Raw genomic sequence first — 6511 nt, forward strand, 5'->3', positions numbered from 1 at the left:
TTGTAGCGCACCCCGAAAACGGTTACGTTGCCCATATGGAAAGAAAATACGATACAATGTTTCTCTCGACTCAATGAAATTTTACTGATTCAAGAATGCCCATACCGTTATGGAAAATCTCTTAAATTTGCGTTTATGTAGTTGAAACATTTTCTGGGTGCGGTTCACAATTCTGTGGATTCGAACGTCTTTTTGCTCCAGAGAAGACTTCCGCTTTGAAGGAGAGGGGCGCTCAACAATGGACAAAAATATTTGACTGGGGCAGACTGGGGCGAGAAGGCACAAGTCTGCCACCTCGACCCAACCCCAAAATCGGGGTGAGTTTGCCTGGGGGGCGACTTTAACCATGGGGCATCTTAGTTGGGGCGAGTTGTCCGTGTCCGTCTCCCATATTCACACGCAGTGCTTTCCTCCTCTCGTGTCCCCTCTAGAGCGGCAGTGCGGCTGAAGATGTTCTCGTTCGACCGGAGCGCTCGCCGCTTCCCGGGTTCTACTTTCCGTGGTCCAAGAAGGCCAGCAGCAAGGTGGTCCCGGTGGGCGCCAGCCCGCCCACGGGCCAAGCTGGACCCTTGAACGGCGGCGTCCCACTCAACGCGATACGCAACGCTGTTCGCGGTGGTGGCCGTGGTAGAAAGTGACGGGTTACGCACCCTTAGCACACTGCCTGCGCACTCCCACTGCCCATTTGCAGCCTGATGATACACGCAGGTATCACACAGGGAAATGCATCAAGATCTTTCGTTAAGAAACACTCCAAATGCATTCTTTGAAATTCTCATTAAACCTTCAGAGACAAATAAACGATTGAAGCTTAAGGTTTATAATAATTTCTGCTTTGAAAAGGCTATCCAGCGGGCTTATGTAAACGACCTCGTGTGTGTCTGTGTGTCTATGTGTCTGTCTGTTCCACTAGAAGGAGATGAGCAAGAGACTTAAAATTTTCAGGGAATCTTAAGGTTCACTCCTAGCTAACGATATGCCTACGGCAAATCCTGGCAACCACCCATAAGGGTGTGAATAGGGGTATCCAAAGGTTTAAATATTCACCCGAAAATTTATTTTTAGCAGATGATACATTATACACAACTGAAATTAATAATACTTTACTTAACTATGTATTTACACTAATATATATTGGGTGCAACTGACACACACTGTAAAGTGTGTAGCACCGTGTGGCATACTTCTATATGTGCAACACGAGTTTTGAATAGTTAGAAGTGTTCAACAGGTGAGTTGCACAGTTTTAAATGTCCAACCTAATCGTCGAGCGCTATAGCTCAACGCTCAAGTTGAACACTAAAAAGTGTGCAACACACACGTTGAACACGTCCAACTATTCAAAACTCGTGTTGCACACATAGAAGTATGCCACACGGTGTTAAACACTTTAAAGTGTGTGTCAGTTGCACACTTTATATATCAGTGTAGCAAATGATACATTATAATACACAACTGAAATTAAGAATACTTTACTTAACTATGTATCATTGCTTGTACTCTCATGCGGAGCGCTGAGAGGCACCAGGCATGACGTCATCCAGTAGTGTGTGTAGGGGCGCGGGATGCGGCCCCGCCGCCCTCCGGTGGACTCGGCTCGTCGCTCGGCTCGAAGCGCAGCTCGGAGCTCGGCTTGAACCGTCTCGGCCTAGGAACGCGCGTGGCGCGGTAATTCAAACTCTAACCTAACTATGAAGAGAGAACCAAATGAATTCAGAAACATTATTTTCAAACCATGTCTCTATTGAGAAGTATTTTCCGGTTTTTTCTTTCGGCTTCACTTTTAAAAGTATACTTGTTCTTATGTACTAGAAAGAAAAAAGATTGTCTAATGTAGGCAGACGGCATATATCTCGTTTAGACCACGACTGACACGACTTCATCGCTTGCCCTCGCAATTTCCCTAAAACGCAGAGAACGTGAGTCGGGGAAATCGAAATGGAAACAAACAATATTACCTGAATCCTGTTGTACTGGGTGATTCAAACAAGTCCCAGGTGCGAGCGGGTGCGCTACAGAAGGGGCCATAACGCCTTACGGGCAGAGCGAGTAGGCAAACCCGCGCGCACTCGTTCTTCTCTGAATCACCCGGTATAATATCAGATGCGATGGAGAACTGATTGTTATGCGATTATTTCAACAAATTAAACAACAGCCACAGATCAGTTTCCTCATTTTCTCCCATAGCCTGATTTTGTGGTTGACGTAAAGCAACTACTCTCTCGTACTTACATTTGCGGACAACATGTCGGCTGGAACTGCACCGGGGCGCGAGGCACTCCATGTCGGTGAACTCGACTCCCGCAAAGGCCCAAGAGCGACACCCTTCAGCGTGTCGTCCTCGCGGCCCGTGCCTGGGGAACGCCCCATGACCAGGCCCAGAGCGCTTCGAGGACAAAGACGGCTACGCTCGCAGCCTGGCCAAAGCCCAGCACGAAGAAGGCCGGGCCCAGTTGCCAAAACGACAGCACCCGCGGCCCCTGCAGCGACACCAGCCTCCTCGCGTGGCGCTGGCGCTCCCGCTCGTACTCCTCGCTGCGCCAGCGCGCGCGCAGCCCCGCCGCCTCCGAGCGCGCCAGCACCCTGGAGATGGGCCGCTCCAACGGCGACCCCTTCGGCGCCATCGCGATGATGCCCCGGTCGGAGTAGCCCAGAGGGAAGTAGTGCAGCTTCTTGGGCGTCAGCATGTAGGGCGTCATGGCGGTCCGGACGTGGCGGTCCAGGTAGGCGACGAGCGCGCAGTTGCGCGCGCTGGCGACCGTGTCGATGAACGACTTGATGTCCGAGTACCCCACGTACGGATGGGTCCGCGCGTTAGGCAGCAGAGGAAGGATGCTTGACAAGCGGATGCTCAAGAAAGACTGAACGTGCACGGGCAGGCCGCTGTCCTTGAGGTCATGCAGGCTGTCCAGGTCACGACGAGGGACAGCCGAGGACAGCTCGCCCAGCAGCAGGCCCTGATAGGCGGCGGTCAGCACGACACAGACGAGCAGCCAGGCGGCCAGCATGGGCCGGGGCGGGGTGGGTGGCGGTGGCGCCTGCCCAACCATCGGGGCCAGCGCCTGCAGCAGCGCGCCGCTCACGCCCTGCCGCCGGGCGCACGCGAAGACCACCACCGTGCACAACATGGCCAGCCCCGTGGCGCACCACAGCCCCGCGGAGAACTCGACCGTGACCGCGGCCAGGACGTTCACACCAGGGCCAAGGCCCGCGGGCACGATGACGACGATGCGACTCACCTCCCCGTCAAACACGTGCATCAGATCAAGAGATATGGTTGGTGGGAACACCGACATGTCTGTCAGGAGCGCGCCAAGTCTGCAAGCCCTCAACCCCAACATGACACTAAGGATACTATTTACCTCTTCATACGTCACGTTGAGCACGGGACGTGAGCGTTGCTGTTGGCCCTGGCCGACCGAGCGCTGGACGCTCTTCGCCAGCTCCATAAGCGACGACTTGTAAGAGAAGCCACTCGCCGTCATGAGGGACACGTTGAGAGCGCGGCCGCCACCTCCCATCTGCCAGTCCCAGCTGCAGAACTCGGTGAACACGGCGGCCCTCTGGCGCCAGCGCTGTTCGACGGCCGACCAACGGTCTATTTCGATGACAGTGATTGCCCTGTGTCTGCAGCTGGCCTCAGTGGTACACGTCAGCTTGTAGAGGACAGTGCTGCCGTCGGGGGCGGTGAGGGCCAAAGCGATCTGGCCCATTCCCAGCCATATGTTCTTGTGGGAGACGACGCGCAGAACGTCGTCTCGAGCTTGAAGCGACGTCACCGAAGTCCAGAGGATCGTGCGGATTACTTGTTTACTGGATCTGGCGTAGACGTTTATTATGAAGACCAGCTCATCCGGCCTTCCGGTGGTGGCTAACTGAACGAGCCTTACGTAGCGTCGTGTAGACAGCTCACTCACCATCCTGAGGTTCATGCACCAGCCGTGAAGTTGTTCACACCCGTCACTTAAGCTTACCACTCGCGGGATGTCCGCGTCGAGCTGGCGGAGGAAGGCGTTTGTCCAACGCGTCTGATTCAGCACGATGAGGGTGGCCTTCTGGGCTTGCAGGAACGGCGCGAGCAGCGCCACGGCGCTCGCGGCCTCGGGGTCGACGGGCAAGTGCACGACGGGCAGGTCGGCGTGCACCCCGGGCGCTGCGAAGCCGAGGAGCAACATGAGCAGAGCGACCCCCATGGTAGCGGGCGCGAATTACAAGTCCGTCCCCTTGCTCCACCCGCCTTCAAATGAGTCCAGCGTGGCAGCCGGTCGCCCTCCTGTGCTACGACTAGGTAGCAGTTAGCTCTTCGATTTGTCGCTTCCAAAGACATGTGATGTAGCGAATGTAAAGAAGGAAAAGTGGCCCCTATGGAAAATGTGCTTCCGTTTTCACTCACCGCTCGACACATTTTGCTGCGTCTGGGTGCCGCCTGACAGAGTTTGTCGGTGATTCGCACCTTTAGGAAAGTCGTTCCTTTGAAATGCATGTGTGGAAAGGTTTGTTAGGCCGCGCATATTCGAGACCAATCGTTTTCTCCAGCAGTGACGTGTACAGGGTGTCAAGTCTCCCTGTAGTTTTGAATAGGCGGACTAGCCCGCCCGCAGACGGGGCCGGTCGAGAAGCAAAACTCGTTGGAGGTGCGCAGCCAGCGCGCATGTCACCGTCACCCTTTGCCCTTCGCGTCTACCGACGACGCTATGTGGCCGGTGCGACTTTCTAGTCCATCCCCCTGCCTGCTCCACCCACCTTCAAATGTGACCCATCATGGCTGCCCCGAAGAGCAGCTAGCTAGGTCCTGTCACTCAAGAGGCACGTGGACATACGTAGTCGCATCTGATCAAGGAAATAAGTGGCCCGTTGGTAAAATGTTTTATCCTTTTCACATGCCGCTCGGTTCCGAACGCCTAGTAATTGGTACTACCTGCTGGCAGCGTTTGTCGTTTTGTTCGATTGTTTTGATGGGCAATTAAAGGGAAGCTTTGCTTTGAACTCACGATTCAAGTGTGCAAGGTTTGCGAACACCGTTGTGTGCCAGCAGTGTAATAAGAACACACAAGAAAAGTGTACTTGATGTAGTACTCACAAGGAAGAGTGTACTTACCATAGCACAAACTTACAAAGGAACGTTTTCTGGTTGTACAATCAAACTTCAACCTGTAGTTGTTTGCACCCTTAGACAAGGTTTGGCACTGGTTCCTGGAACTGGGACTACTTTGGACTCCCCGCTGTCCGTCAGTCGAGAGACCAGCAGCTCCAAAGCAAGGACAGCTGCACCGAAAATGTGGCCGCCTATCAGGCACATGAACGCTGGATACATCTGCCGCAAGGTCAGAGACCGCGCCGGCGACAGGCCAGCCATGGTCTTCTCCCGCGTCAGTCGCTCCGTAAAGTCCGCCAGGGCGTTGAAACGCTGCAACAACCCCCCTTCAAGCGACCCCCGAAGGGTCACGGCGATGGCTTCGCCGAGTGGCGAGCCACGGCTCCACAGGCCTAGGACTCTTAAAAACGAAGCGCCTGTCGTGAAAAAGTGCAAGGACTTAGTAGGTGTCAGCCCGGACTGGATAGCTCGATCCACTTCTGCATCCATGTCAACTATAAGGGCACAATTTCGGCCAACCACAACGCGATTGGCGATGAAATCGACGGGAACCAAAAATTTTGGCAAACTGATTACTTTATATCGACCTGACTAAATTATCCAATCAACACGATTGAAATTTGGTCGACGGAAACAACATTTCGTTGGTTTCCTCAACACTAAATTTAGTTGAGTTGAACAATCGGTTTTCTGAGTGCGACCGCCTACGCCACCTACGCCGACAGGGCGCGCGCGTTTATAAGCAGATGATACCTTAGATATTTTCACTAAATATAACGAATACATAAGTAACTTTAAGGTGTCAGCTAGCTATAACTCTCGATCAGCAGGAGAGAGAACTAAAGAGCCAAACTAGAAATCAGTTTTTGTGCGCTGGGGGAATGGTGTCCGAGTGAGTGTCGCGCTGGGCCCCTTCCTTTGCCCCGGCGTCGCCCTCTTGCCCTGCCCTCCCCGTATGTCCTCCTCTACACCAATAGGCCACCGAACCGCAAGATTGCAAAGCAACCAAAAACAAATGCATAGCAGCTAATAAGAGAGAGAAAAAAAAAGAACATTGCCCTGTTCATAAATTTGTATCATCTGCTTTCAAGATCGATTCTTGATTGAGACATTTTTATGTACTTCTAAGGGGTAACTAACTCGTTCCCATTCAAAACGATGATGAAAATAGCGAACACTGACGCTTTTTAGCATAAAACGGTAAAAAATCAAAATATTTTCTTCGGAATGCGATGGAGTACAATGGCAAGCGGCATGTCGTCTGACTCGGTTTTGAGCGTAGATCACGTTTTCGACAACGGCTATCGTCTACAAAAATTATTTTAAGAATTATTCAAAGAAAATTGAAAACAGACCTATTCTTAAACTTGTATCATCTGCTTTCAAGATAGATTCTTGATTTAGATTTTTTGATTC

This window comes from Frankliniella occidentalis, unplaced genomic scaffold (assembly GCF_000697945.3).
Source record: "Frankliniella occidentalis isolate FOCC.00 unplaced genomic scaffold, Focc_3.1 Scaffold550, whole genome shotgun sequence".
Lineage (NCBI taxonomy): Eukaryota > Metazoa > Arthropoda > Insecta > Thysanoptera > Thripidae > Frankliniella > Frankliniella occidentalis.